We start from the raw sequence: 16,759 nt of genomic DNA, 5'->3' as shown, positions 1-16,759 counted from the left end.
ATCAGCTGCAAAATACCTAAAAAAATACATATATGTAAAAAAATAATATTATTTTGCTATATAAAAATGGATAACTTAAATTTGACCAATGTTTGACTTTTTGACCAATTTGAGTAATATTATGAGATTGTTGACTTGTGTTGACTATGTTGACTGTGTTTGACTTACGATTGACTTACATTTGACTTACTTGGACTTTTGTTGACTTTTGCTAAATTTTGCTAAATTTATGAGTCGGACTTGAGCAATAGGACTATACGAATCCTATGGACCGACCTATCTTATTAGACACTTATTGACCAACATGTGTTCACTAGGTTGAGGTCTACGGTTACTTGCATTCCGATTTTCTGTCACATCCCTGTGATTTATTTCTGAAGTTGTCAGGTGAGTTTCATTGCTCCCATTTTAATTGCTTTTGCAATCTATATTTTTGGGCTGAGAATACATGCACTTTTTTTAAACGCAATGGATACAAGTACATGCTAAATTCTACACCGAGTTTGAACCGAAAATCCCTTAGCTTTGGTAACTAGTAACTGCCAGTTATAAGAACTGGTGGGCGCGAGTAGTAGTATATGGATCCATAGGGCTTGACATCCCCGTCTGTTCCAGGTATAGAAACCCTAGCCTGAACTATAAAACAGACGTATGCTATTTAAGGTTAGTACACGTTGGTTTGCGTGTATTGTACATGTTGGTTGCATGTATGTTAAAACAGGGGTACTTATTATATAGACGTTAAAGTTTAGTTACCAATGTGCTCAATCTTGTAGAATATTTTGATAAACGTTTCTGGATGAAACAACTAAAATCTTGTGATCCACCTTTATATACAGATTATGCGCTATATTAAAACTATGAACTCACCAACCTTTGTGTTGACACTTTTAGCATGTTTATTCTCAGGTCCCTAGAAGTCTTCCACTGTTTGCTTATATGTTATACAAGTTATGTGCATGGAGTCATACATGCTTTATTCGAGAAAACTTTGCATTCACAAAATCATCACCATGTATCTTATTTTGACTGCATTGTCAACGAATGTATTATTGTAAACTATTATTTACGGTGATTGTCTATATGTAGAAATCATCAGATATCAAAAACCTTGGATTTAGTTATTCGTTTATGGTGTGCCTTTTCAAAAGAATGCAATGTTTACAAAACATATCATATAGAGGTCAATACCTCGCAATGAAACCGGTGAATAACGTACTGCGTCAATAGCGATTTTGACGGGTCGTTACAGGTGGTATCAGAGCCTTGGTTGTAGGGAATTAGGTGCATTAGTGTGTCTGACCTGGACTGTTTGGATACATTAGTGGTCTAGTCTACAACCGTGTCATTACACTTATATCTGATTATGTGCATATTCTGACATTAATATAATATTATTATTACTATCGGTGAAAAAGTATTTCTCTTTTTGATTACAAGCCTTCTCCTGCTTAAGCAAGTTCATTTTCAACACCCCGGTTATTGAAAAATCAGGAAGCGTCATTCAGGACTTTCGAAATTCCCGACATTCCTACGTGAGTTATTGCTTATATATATTTATAGATATCATTTGTGTTATATTATGTGCTTATGTGCTTCGATTCAGAAACTCCTGATATCTCGAATTGTAAATCGGAAGAAGTCTTATCCGACTCACGAAGATTCTCAATAGTTCCAAAGACATTCTTGCATCATTACCCTTTCAATATTATTAATTAAAATAAATATCTCGTACTATTTTTAGTACACCCCTTTTTGAAATCATTTTGATTTATAAATTTTGGAAAATGTTACTTGTTTTATATCCATAAATATTTTAGAGTAATGTTGAAATGGAAGCATGAGTTAGTGTAATATAATGACGCCTGATCAATGTGGTTATATTACGGTAAGTCATGCGGAAGTTCTAATGGAACGTGATGGTAGTAATGCTTGATCAACCTTATCTTCACCACGTACCATGTTACATGACTCCTTTATTTTCTCTTCTGACATCTGAATATACTGAGACTCTATATGTGACATCATTTGAGGTCACACATGATTTTCTTCTCATCTTTGTCATATCATACTTGCACCCCGAGCAGTTTATTCGAAGGTATTCGTCTTCAAAGAAATACGATCTTGTTTTACCCAACTTTTATACTGAACTACAAGATGCTCAATCTTACTACGTCGAGATGAACATTCCTATCCTCACTTATTTGCTAAACGCAATTTAATCGCACCAACCAAAATTTCGGGACGAAATTTTCTTTAAGGGGTAGGTAATGTAATAACCCGACTTTTTCCGTTAACTTTTCGTTGAATACTTAACAACTGTTACTTAAAATTTACAATTTTGTATGTATTTTTTTTTAAATATACTATTATTAATATTGGTTAGATTTTTTTTTTGAAAACACTACAGTTAATGAAAAAGAGAAAAATATATTTTAAAACAACAAAATGTATGATTATTAATTTTAATAATTATTATGTTATATAAGAATTGAGTTTTAAAAATCATTTTTATTAATTAGGATATTCTTAAATTAAACCCGAGAAAATTAGTTTAAACATTCATGTTTTCAGTATCTAATTTAAAAATATAATAAATAAACATTTTATGAAACACATCAACTAAGTATAACGTCAAGATTCTAAAAGGTTTTGAACAATATATAAATGTATTTTTTTAATACAAAATATATCAATTAAGTAAATCATATTAAGGTAAAATACATTGGGTTTTAGATAACGGATAAGAATTTAATAGAACCCGTGACTATACAGTTAATAATCGTGACATCTATAATTATAATTGCAAATAGATATAATATCCGTGCTTACCAAATTATTACACCCGTGATATCTTATAACTACCCGTGACTACTACAGTTTAAACCCGTGACTTCCCTTTTCTACTTATATTTATGATCCAGATTCATTTCACCAAACACACACACACACATACGTATCTATCTTATTCTCTTCTTAAGAACACTCATTACTATTCATCATCATCATCATCAATCTTTCATCCTCAAGAACACCTTCAAGAAATTGTTTGATTATAAAATTGTTTACATACTCGGATTCCTCTCGAAGAGCTCTACACATCCATACCAACAATTTCTTGATTAGAGTATGTTTTAAAAACTCTAATTTTTGGGTTTTCATATTTTTGCTACATATTAGGGGAGATATAGTGTCTAGTGCTCAAGTCCTTGAATGTTTACAAATGAATTTGTGTTTAATTGATCATTTGAGTAGTTTTAATGAAATCACGTTTTTATATTGCATGCTACTGATATGAAAGACATATTTTCTGTAAATTATATGTATCAAAATGAAATCCTCTCGAAAAATTAATAACTTTAGGCATAAGAATCATTGAATTTCGTTAAGAATTGCTCTCGTTATGCTTATTTGAAGTTCTGACTTGTTTATGCTTAAATCCGAATTTTTTGGGCAAAATACTTTATGATTTGGAATGTGATTTATTTACCATCTGTTAGATAATTAAAAATCACTCAAGTTAGGCTAGTATATCATGTAAAATGAATATGTATTGCTCATGTTATGTTTGCTCGAATATTGGTACCCGTATTGGCTTAAAACTGTTTTGTATGCATTAGATTTGGTCTAACATGAAGTAATTGTTTTAGAACTTGAGATTCTGAGAAGTTGTTAGATAAATTACTCTCGAAAAGTAGTTAAATTTTCATATGAATATTACGTAAATTGGGCGAACGGGTCAAAAGTTAGGATTAAAATAAGGTACGTTTCGGGATAGGCTGAAAAAGTACGTTTTTGACATGATTAACAAGGTGTAATTAAAAACCTGGGCTGATAGGATTGTAGGCATCGAAAAGCTATTGAATTTAGACTCAAGAATCGGGTCATTTCAATTTTTCTTGAACCCTATACACTCGTTCAAAGTTTTATACATTTTATTAAAAGTGCTGTTAAAAACTGATTAGACCAGCGGGTACGTTTGCTGTTTCTGGGGCTGTTCTGGGTCAAATGAGACTATACGAAAAATTGGGTAGATTCTTCACTTAAAAACGCCGCATCTCCAATTGGCGGTGACTGATTTGGAGTTGCGATGATTTTTCTAAAAATCACAGAAGTTGCTGCTGTAAATACGATGTTAAACTTGTGTTTTTGCAAATGTTTCGGGTTATAAAAATAATGACCAATGTTAGAGACTTGAGACTTTTCGTACAAACTTAATAAACTTATATTAACTATTTCATATAGTGTGGTGTGTTCTAAAGTGGTAATTTTGTATAAGTATAAACCATGTAATTTAAACCGCCCGTTTGGACACTTGACCCGTTTGAGCCTAAAAATGTCAAAATGGGTAACGGGAAACTTGGACATGTCCGATATATTAATTTAAGTAAGTTTGAAGATTGTAATGTGTTAAAAATGAGTTTTGGCATGTTTTGATCAAAATGGGTATTTATGATCCATTTGGGTCATACGCGCCTACTTTGACCCGTATGCGGAATTTTTGAGAACCAAAGGTATGTAACACGTATAAAATATCTTTTTGGACTTGTGACATGATTTTTACATGCTCAATTATTATGGTTTAGAATTTGAGTTGTCGATAGAAAATTTTTATAGTTTTGGTAAAGTGTCAAAAATGACTCCTGGACCTACTTTGCGGACTCGTAATTTGAAATCGGTTAAGTTTGGATAAAAACTGGTATTTGTTATTGAAAGTATTCACGACAAGCTTTAAAACGATATATTATATGTTTGATTTTGTTGAGTCTAAACAAGTTTAAAACAAGCATAAAAATGGGCAATCGTTGCTGAGGCCATAACTTTTAAACCGTAACTTCGTTTTTGTCAAATAAACTGTCTATAGAAAGGTGGGATGACATATTTTCTAATGGTCATGACCTAAGGTATTATATCGAACTTGGTGGGACCCGAAATTAGCTGCAAAATACCTAAAAAAATACATATATGTAAAAAAAAAATATTATTTTGCTATATAAAAATGGATAACTTAAATTTGACCAATGTTTGACTTTTTGACCAATTTGAGTAATATTATGAGATTGTTGACTTGTGTTGACTATGTTGACTGTGTTTAACTTACGATTGACTTACATTTGACTTACTTGGACTTTTGTTGACTTTTGCTAAATTTTGCTAAATTTATGAGTCGGACTTGAGCAATAGGACTATACGAATCCTATGGACCGACCTATCTTATTAGACACTTATTGACCAACATGTGTTCACTAGGTTGAGGTCTACGGTTACTTGCATTCCGATTTTTCGGTACATCCCTGTGATTTATTTCTGAAGTTGTCAGGTGAGTTTCATTGCTCCCTTTTTAATTGCTTTTGCAATCTATATTTTTGGGCTGAGAATACATGCACTTTTTTTAAACGCAATGGATACAAGTACATACTAAATTCTACACCGAGTTTGAACCAAAAATCCCTTAGCTTTGGTAACTAGTAACTGCCAGTTATAAGAACTGGTGGGCGCGAGTAGTAGTATATGGATCCATAGGGCTTAACATCCCCGTCTGTTCCAGGTATAGAAACCCTAGCCTGAACTATAAAACAGACGTATGCTATTTAAGGTTAGTACACGTTGGTTTGCGTGTGTTGTACATGTTGGTTGCATGTATGTTAAAACAGGGGTACTTATTATATAGACGTTAAAGTTTAGTTACCAATGTGCTCAATCTTGTAGAATATTTTGATAAACGTTTCTGGATGAAACAACTAAAATCTTGTGATCCACCTTTATATACAGATTATGCGCTATATTAAAACTATGAACTCACCAACCTTTGTGTTGACACTTTTAGCATGTTTATTCTCAGGTCCCTAGAAGTCTTCCGCTGTTTGCTTATACGTTATACAAGTTATGTGCATGGAGTCATACATGCTTTATTCGAGAAAACTTTGCATTCATAAAATCATCACCATGTATCTTATTTTGACTGCATTGTCAACGAATGTATTATTGTAAACTATTATTTACGGTGATTGTCTATATGTAGAAATCATCAGATATCAAAAACCTTGGATTTAGATATTCATTTATGGTGTGCCTTTTCAAAAGAATGCAATGTTTACAAAACGTATCATATAGAGGTCAATACCTCGCAATAAAACCGGTGAATAACGTACTGCGTCAATAGCGATTTTGACGGGTCGTTACAGGTGGTATCAGAGCCTTGGTTGTAGGGAATTAGGTGCATTAGTGTGTCTGACCTGGACTGTTTGGATACATTAGTGGTCTAGTCTACAACCGTGTCATTACACTTATATCTGATTATGTGCATATTCTGACATTAATATAATATTATTATTACTATCGGTGAAAAAGTATTTCTCTTTTTGATTACAAGCCTTCTCCTGCTTAAGCAAGTTCATTTTCAACACCCAGGTTATTGAAAAATCAGGAAGCGTCATTCCGGACTTTCGAAATTCCCGACATTCCTACGTGAGTTATTGCTTATATATATTTATAGATATCATTTGTGTTATATTATGTGCTTATGTGCTTCGATTCAGAAACTCCTGATATCTCGAATTGTAAATCGAAAGAAGTCTTATCCGACTCACGAAGATTCTCAATAGTTCCAAAGACATTCTTGCATCATTACCCTTTCAATATTATTAATTAAAATAAATATCTCGTACTATTTTTAGTACACCCCTTTTTGAAATCATTTTGATTTATAAATTTTGGAAAATGTTACTTGTTTTATATCCATAAATATTTTAGAGTAATGTTGAAATGGAAGCATGAGTTAGTGTAATATAATGACGCCTGATCAATGTGGTTATATTACGGTAAGTCATGCGGAAGTTCTAATGGAACGTGATGGTAGTAATGCTTGATCAACCTTATCTTCACCACGTACCATGTTACATGACTCCTTTATTTTCTCTTCTGACATCTGAATATACTGAGACTCTATATGTGACATCATTTGAGGTTACACATGATTTTCTTCTCATCTTTGTCATATCATACTTGCACCCCGAGCAGTTTATTCGAAGGTATTCGTCTTCAAAGAAATACGATCTTGTTTTACCCAACTTTTATACTGAACTACAAGATGCTCAATCTTACTACGTCGAGATGAACATTCCTATCCTCACTTATTTCCTAAACGCAATTTAATCGCACCAACCAAAATTTCGGGACGAAATTTTCTTTAAGGGGTAGGTAATGTAATAACCCGACTTTTTCCGTTAACTTTTCGTTGAATACTTAACAACCGTTACTTAAAATTTACAATTTTGTATGTAATTTTTTTTAAATATACTATTATTAATATTGGTTAGATTTTTTTTTGAAAACACTACAGTTAATGAAAAAGAGAAAAATATATTTTAAAACAACAAAATGTATGATTATTAATTTTAATAATTATTATGTTATATAAGAATTGAGTTTTAAAAATCATTTTTATTAATTAGGATATTCTTAAATTAAACCAGAGAAAATTAGTTTAAACATTCATGTTTTCAGTATCTAATTTAAAAATATAATAAATAAACATTTTATGAAACACATCAACTAAGTATAACGTCAAGATTCTAAAAGGTTTTGAACAATATATAAATGTATTTTTTTAATACAAAATATATCAATTAAGTAAATCATATTAAGGTAAAATACATTGGGTTTTAGATAACGGATAAGAATTTAATAGAACCTGTGACTATACTGTTAATAATCGTGACATCTATAATTATAATTGCAAATAGATATAATATCCGTGCTTACCAAATTATTACACCCGTGAAATCTTATAACTACCCGTGACTACTACAGTTTAAACCCGTGACTTCCCTTTTCTACTTATATTTATGATTTAGATTCATTTCACCAAACACACACACATACGTATCTATCTTATTCTCTTCTTAAGAACACTCATTACTATTCATCATCATCATCAATCTTTCATCCTCAAGAACACCTTCAAGAAATTGTTTGATCATAAAATTGTTTACATACTCGGATTCCTCTCGAAGAGCTCTACACATCCATACCAACAATTTCTTGATTAGAGTATGTTTTAAAAACTCTAATTTTTGGGTTTTCATATTTTTGCTACATATTAGGGGAGATATAGTGTCTAGTGCTCAAGTCCTTGAATGTTTACAAATGAATTTGTGTTTAATTGATCATTTGAGTAGTTTTAATGAAATCACGTTTTTATATTGCATGCTACTAATATGAAAGACATATTTTCTGTAAATTATATGTATCAAGATGAAATCCTCTCGAAAAATTAATAACTTTAGGCATAAGAATCATTGAATTTCGTTAAGAATTGCTCTCGTTATGCTTATTTGAAGTTCTGACTTGTTTATGCTTAAATCCGAATTTTTTGGGCAAAATACTTTATGATTTGGAATGTGATTTATTTACCATCTGTTAGATAATTAAAAATCACTCAAGTTAGGCTAGGATATCATGTAAAATGAATATGTATTGCTCATGTTATGTTTGCTCAAATATTGGTACCCGTATTGGCTTAAAACTGTTTTGTATGCATTAGATTTGGTCTAACATGAAGTAATTGTTTTAGAACTTGAGATTCTGAGAAGTTGTTAGATAAATTACTCTCGAAAAGTAGTTAAATTTTCATATGAATATTGCGTAAATTGGGCGAACGAGTCAAAAGTTAGGATTAAAATAAGGTACGTTTCGGGATAGGCTGAAAAAGTACGTTTTTGACATGATTAACAAGGTGTAATTAAAAACCTGGGCTGATAGGATTGTAGGCATCGAAAAGCTATTGAATTTAGACTCAAGAATCGGGTCATTTCAATTTTTCTTGAACCCTATACACTCGTTCAAAGTTTTATACATTTTATTAAAAGTGCTGTTAAAAACTGATTCGACCAGCGGGTACGTTTGCTGTTTCTGGGGCTGTTCTGGGTCGAATGAGACTATACGAAAAATTGGGTAGATTCTTCACTTAAAAACGCCGTATCTCCAATTGGCGGTGACTGATTTGGAGTTGCGATGATTTTTCTAAAAATCACAGAAGTTGCTGCTGTAAATACGATGTTAAACTTGTGTTTTTGCAAATGTTTCGGGTTATAAAAATAATGACCAATGTTAGAGACTTGAGACTTTTCGTACAAACTTAATACACTTATATTAACTATTTCATATAGTGTGGTGTGTTCTAAAGTGGTAATTTTGTATAAGTATAAACCATGTAATTTAAACCGCCCGTTTGGACACTTGACCCGTTTGTGCCTAAAAATGTCAAAATGGGTAACGGGAAACTTGGACATGTCCGATATATTAATTTAAGTAAGTTTGAAGATTGTAATGTGTTAAAAATGAGTTTTGGCATGTTTTGATCAAAATGGGTATTTATGATCCATTTGGGTCATACGCGCCTACTTTGACCCGTATGCGGAATTTTTGAGAACCAAAGGTATGTAACACGTATAAAATATCTTTTTGGACTTGTGATATGATTTTTACATGCTCAATTATTATGGTTTAGAATTTGAGTTGTCGATAGAAAATTTTTATAGTTTTGGTAAAGTGTCAAAAATGACTCCTGGACCTATTTTGCGGACTCGTAATTTGAAATCGGTTAAGTTTGGATAAAAACTGGTATTTGGTATTGAAAGTATTCACGACAAGATTTAAAACGATATATTATATGTTTGATTTTGTTGAGTCTAAACAAGTTTAAAACAAGCATAAAAATGGGCAATCGTTGCTGAGGCCATAACTTTTAAACCGTAACTTTGTTTTTGTCAAATAAACTATCTATAGAAAGGTGGGATGACATATTTTCTAATGGTCACGACCTAAGGTATTATATCGAACTTGGTGGGACCCGAAATCAGCTGCAAAATACCTAAAAAATACATATATGTAAAAAAAAAATATTATTTTGCTATATAAAAATGGATAACTTAAATTTGACCAATGTTTGACTTTTTGACCAATTTGAGTAATATTATGAGATTGTTGACTTGTGTTGACTATGTTGACTGTGTTTGACTTACGATTGACTTACATTTGACTTGAACTTTTGTTGACTTTTGCTAAATTTTGCTAAATTTATGAGTCGGACTTGAGCAATAGGACTATACGAATCCTATGGACCGACCTATCTTATTAGACACTTATTGACCAACATGTGTTCACTAGGTTGAGGTCTACGGTTACTTGCATTCCGATTTTCCGTCACATCCCTGTGATTTATTTCTGAAGTTGTCAGGTGAGTTTCATTGCTCCCTTTTTAATTGCTTTTGCAATCTATATTTTTGGCCTGAGAATACATGCACTTTTTTTAAACGCAATGGATACAAGTACATACTAAATTCTACACCGAGTTTGAACCGAAAATCCCTTAGCTTTGGTAACTAGTAACTGCCAGTTATAAGAACTGGTAGGCGCGAGTAGTAGTATATGGATCCATAGGGCTTGACATCCCCGTCTGTTCCAGGTATAGAAACCCTAGCCTGAACTATAAAACAGACGTATGCTATTTAAGATTAGTACACGTTGGTTTGCGTGTATTGTACATGTTGGTTGCATGTATGTTAAAACAGGGGTACTTATTATATAGACGTTAAAGTTTAGTTACCAATGTGCTCAATCTTGTAGAATATTTTGATAAACGTTTCTGGATGAAACAACTAAAATCTTGTGATCCACCTTTATATACAGATTATGCGCTATATTAAAACTATGAACTCACCAACCTTTGTGTTGACACTTTTAGCATGTTTATTCTCAGGTCCCTAGAAGTCTTCCGCTGTTTGCTTATACGTTATACAAGTTATGTGCATGGAGTCATACATGCTTTATTCGAGAAAACTTTGCATTCACAAAATCATCACCATGTATCTTATTTTGACTGCATTGTCAACGAATGTATTATTGTAAACTATTATTTACGGTGATTGTCTATATGTAGAAATCATCAGATATCAAAAACCTTGGATTTAGATATTCATTTATGGTGTGCCTTTTCAAAAGAATGCAATGTTTACAAAACGTATCATATAGAGGTCAATACCTCGCAATGAAACCGGTGAATAACGTACTGCGTCAATAGCGATTTTGACGGGTCGTTACATCAGGTTTGAAAGAAATATTTCGCTGTGCATTAGCTCATTTTAAGGATATTACTTGGAGTCATTCATGACATATTTCAAAAGACGTTGCATTTGAGTCGTTGAAGTTCATTAGAGATTATTATTAAGTAAATGACAGATTAGGTCATTTATAGTTTGGATATTATGAAATGGTATGCATGCCTGTCAACTTTCGATGTAAATAAAAGTTTGTCTTTTAAAACGAATGCAATGTTTGTAAAATGTATCATTTAGAGGTCAAGTACCTCGCGATGTAATCAACTATTGTGAATCGTTTATAATCGATATGGACTTCGTCCGGATGGATTAGGGTAGGGTATTATAGCTTCGATCTAATGTTTTTATATATAAGTTACATAATCGTTGTTAGTGAATATATGCTTACCCGTACGTGTGTTTCAATTTATACGCTACTTAGTATTTTTAAAATGTTTGTTAACTAATATAGATTCATTTAGGAATATGTGTCTATCCGTTTTCGTCCAAATCGTAATTTTAAAAATTATATGAAGATATGGTTGTCCCTAATCCGTCGGTAAATCCGAGTATTAGGGTCGGATTTGGAACAGATGTTTTTTATAATTGAGATTTTATCGAGTTTACGAGTACGAATGAACATGTATAAGTTCCAAAGTGTCTTAAAATACACTTTTACTATCAAATATAACATATATACATCAAAAGATTATACGTTCGTCGGATTATAACTTCGATCTAGTGTTTTTATACATAAGTTACATAATCGTTGTTAGTGAATATATGCTTATCCGTAAGTGTGTTTGAATTTATACGCCACTTGGTATTTTGAAAAATGGTTTTTACTAATATGGATGCATTTAGGAATGAGTATCTATTCGTTTTCATCTGAACGTAATTTAAAATTATATAAAGATATGGTCATCCCTAATCCGTCAGTAAATCAGAGTATTAAGGACGGATTTCGGACGGATGTTTTTTATAATTGAGATTTTATGAAGTTTACGAGTACGAATGAGCTCATACAAGTACCAAAATGTCTTAGAATACACTTGTACTATCAAATATTATACATAAATATATTATACGTTTGTCCGGTGTATACATTCGCTCTGTTTATATATATAAGTTCCATAATCGTTGTTAGTGTATACGTGTATTCTCGTACATGTGTTTGCATCTATACGCTACTTAGTATTTTTATAATGTTTGTTCACTAATATAAATGCATGTAGGAATGAGTGTTTCGTCTAAATCGTAATTTAAAAAAATATAAGTATATGGCCGTCCCTAATCCGTCGGTAAATCAGAGTATTAGGGACGGATTTGAGACAACTGTTTTTTTATAATAGAGATTTTTATTGAGTTTTGAAGCATGAATGCACAAATATAAGTGTCAAAATGTCTTAGAATAGATATATTTAAATAATAAGTTAACATTTATACATCAATATATTATACGTTAGTCGGATCTTTACCTTCAATCTAGTGTTTTTACATATAAGTTACATAATCGATATTTACACGTGCGTTGCATTTCTACGTATTTTGGTATTTAAATATTTATTTACTAGTAATATAGATCAATTGAAGATTGAATATTTATGTTTTTCGTCTAAATCGTAATTTAAAAACTATATATGTATAAAGTCGTCTCTAATTTGTCGGTAAATGAGAGAATTACGGATTGATTAAGGAAGAATTTTTTTTTTTCTTAAATACTAAGACAAATACTAGATTAATTAATACATACTAAGACAAATATTTTTGATACTCGAGCAGGTAGTACTAGTATAAATTAGTTTGATGGAGTAATATTTATCAAAGGAAGGAGTATGTGAAAATGGAAAGTCAATTGAAAAATTAATTCAGCTTCCTTTTTGCTCCTTTTTTTTTTTGGGAGAAAGCACATCACACGTCCTTAAGAGGTCCGTTGTTAATTCGTCCCTAAGGGGTCCGTCGCTAATCCGTCCCTAAGGACGTCCGTTGCTAATTTGGGTGCCGTCGCTAAATTCGTCCTTAATTTTTTCCGAGGGCGATTTTAGGGTGGGCTTTAATCTGTCGAAAATCTGTCGCTAAACACGTTTAGGGACGGATTAGGTACAGATTTTGCCGTTGCTAATTTCAGATTTTCTAGTAGTGCACCTCTAGACCACTGCCAAATCAGCCATTGATAGGAGTAACTATCAATTAATTATTATTAATTAATATTAGTATTAATAATAAATATAAATATAAATAGATATAATTCCGCGAATTTGTGAGGTGTACGCTAGTATAGTTAATAACAAGTGGCTAATAAGTTATATTAGTTAATAATTATATTTATACACCATATATGAATCGTTTGACTATAATAACAAATTGTGTTTTCGAGTTTTGAAAGGGATAAAATGAAAGCAAGTGAATGAAATATTGTACTCTACTTTTGTTTCAATATTTCTTTTCAAATTGATAGGATCTCACATCCATCCTTTTCATTCCCCTTCAATTCATTTATTTTCTTTTATAAATAAATTCGGGAACAACAAGATCCATGCATACTTAAAGGTGTAACGTGTAACTTTATATTTAATACAAAAAACTATTAAACAAACACACCCAAATTTTTAACGGGATATATATTTTTGTTCGCTTCGAGTTACGTTTCTTCGCCATCACCGTTAAACTCGAAATAATTTTATGAACTAAACGCGACGAGTTATATCTAAAATGGAGCCTCCAAGCTAGGGGTGTGCACCATTTGATTTGAAACCATTTAAACCGAATATCAAATCGAAACCAAATCGAAAAAACCAAACCGAATTTGAAAAACGGTTTTCGGATCGAGAAAAACCGAAACCGAATTTTAATTTGGTTTTTCGGTTTTGAAATTTTTTAATTTGGTTAACCGAAAACCGAATATAAAACCGAATTCAATTTATACAATATTAAATAAATATTTTAAGTTATTTATATTATTTTATACATCTACGAGAAACAATTTTGAATAGATATTATAACTCTTCAAGTCAAATTCGGTTTACTTGGATTGAAATCCTATTTTAATCTTTAATTTCATAATTTTCCTTTTAACTCCACATTTTTGAAATTGTAATCATTTCAAGTCGATTTGCTATTCAGTTCAATTTATGTGTGTGTGCACGTTGAATCAATCAAATCTTTATACACTGCTTTACAACAGTTTATTATAGAAAGTATACACTATGTCTAAAACAGAGAAAGTTTTAGTTTTGTTATTGGTATTGGTTTTATTTATTTTTGAATATAAAATGTATTTATTATATAAGCTTATTTTATTTTCTAAAATTTGTATATATGTTCGATTATATATATATTGTTTTAGTATGATACTTACAAAGTTAATAATATAATGTTTATTTACATCGTGAGAAAAAAGTAAAAAAAAAAAAGTCGATGTGGAAGTTAATTTGGTTTTAACCGAAACCAAACCGAATTCATATTTGGTTTCCGGTTCGGTTTTGGTTTTGATTTTGATATTTGAATTTGGTTTCGGTTTGGTTTTAATTTTTAGAATTTCAAAACCGAAAAAACCGAACCGAATAAACTGAAAAACCGAAAACCGAACCGATGAACACCCCTACTCCAAGCACTAGCATGAAACTGATTTAGCATTACAGTTTACATCCCTATATTATTTTTTAACATACATATATAATTATCATAGTATTAAACGTACATGATCACCCCCTGGAGTATCCTTATCTGGCTGTAATGACTATAAAATGGTTTAGTGAATTTTTCCGCGTAATCGCATTACCAAAGTGCGGCGTACCTGGTTAACTTTTTCCGATGTATATACAGTTTATGCAACGTGCCTTCATTAGAACCATAACCAAAAATAAATAGAACTCGGCCGCCGCAAAGCGCGGCCCGTTACATCTCTAGTTATTATTATTATATAATATTATATTATATTATATTATAATATTATATTATAATATTATATTATATTATAATTATATTATATTATATTATTATATTATAATTATAGTTATATTATAATTATATTATAATTATATTATATTATATTATATTATATTATATTATATTATATTATTATATTATATTATATTATATTATATTATATTATATTATATTATATTATATTATATTATATTATATTATATTATTTTTTTTTCGAAAGGCAATAATTATATTAAATTAATTAAATTAGCAAGATGCTAGAGATTACATAACACGACCTCCGACATTCTACAACGTAATGACTTCAACACGAATCAACTAAAATAATACAAGATTAGTTGACAACTACAACATCCACGATTCTAAAACTCACACTCGAAGCAATCTAAACGAAAAAGCCTGCATCGCAACATTCGACAAAAACCCACCACGAATACATAAATCGACATAAATCGGCAATCACCACGAATCAACAACCGATATCCACGAACCACACTCGAAACCACACTCGAAACCCATTCAACAATCACAAATCGACAATCACGAATCAACAACCAATAACCACGAACCCACGAATCGACCTAAATTGGCAACCACCACGAATCAACAACCAATAACCACGAACCCACGAATCGAAACCCCTGATGACCCGAAAATCGAAACCAAGATCACTAAAATCCACCGCAAACATTATATTATATTATATTATATTATATTATATTATATTATATTATATTATATTATATTTATATTTATATTTATATTTATATTTATATTTATATTTATATTTATATTTATATTTTATATAATTTTTTTTTATACTATTTGTCACATGAATTTTCATCGTCTACGTAATGTAAAACGACATTTCAGATGGCATACTACATACTTGGCCCTTATAATTAATGGCGCATTACACTTTTAGCCCCTATAATATTGTTATTCTTTATAAATTTGGGGAGATAAAATGTAAGCTTCAAAATTAAAACCACCAAATTTTTTGACGAGATTTATCTTTTTGTTCGCCGCGAGTTAGGTTTTCCCGTCATCATCGTTCAACTCGATATAATTTTACGAATAAAACGCAACAAATTATATTCAAAACTCACCTTCTTTTTTTTAAAAAATAATTTATTTATTATATTCATTATATATATGTATATGTATATGATTAACATACTCAACTAATTTATATCAAATACATGGCTTGGAAGAAGTGGTAAGTTAATTAGTTGACAAGTGAAAAGATCCGGGTTCGAGTCCTCATGCCCTGTTTTCATATTTTATTCTTAATTCTCACTTAACATTAGTTTCAGAAAAGACGTTAAAATGTTCCGCCGTAGCGTACAGGCTATTAGGTATATATTTTTTTCCTTTGAGAGAGTTAAATAAAACACTGTCATGCATCATGTTGTCAAGTATTTGGTTTTGATAGAAATAAAGAAGAGAAATAATAAGCAAAAAGAATGATAGTTTCAGATATTGAAAATGTACAACATTAGGTATCTATGTAATATGTAGTAGACGATAGACTAGATAACGTAAACTATGTCTATACAAGTAGCTATTTCACGGACTTATTCAGATAATATTAGTTGCGTAAAAATACGTAGTCATTTTATACATAAATATAATTTGATACTACAAAAACATGTACCAAACAATGTATATCCAAATGCAACCGTCACAAAGAGCGATCAGAAATCTATTTA

This window comes from Rutidosis leptorrhynchoides, chromosome 8 (genome assembly GCF_046630445.1).
Source record: "Rutidosis leptorrhynchoides isolate AG116_Rl617_1_P2 chromosome 8, CSIRO_AGI_Rlap_v1, whole genome shotgun sequence".
In the NCBI taxonomy this organism is placed as follows: Eukaryota; Viridiplantae; Streptophyta; class Magnoliopsida; order Asterales; family Asteraceae; genus Rutidosis; species Rutidosis leptorrhynchoides.
The sequence above is the reverse complement of the archived record's forward strand: the minus strand, read 5'-3'. Positions refer to the sequence as shown.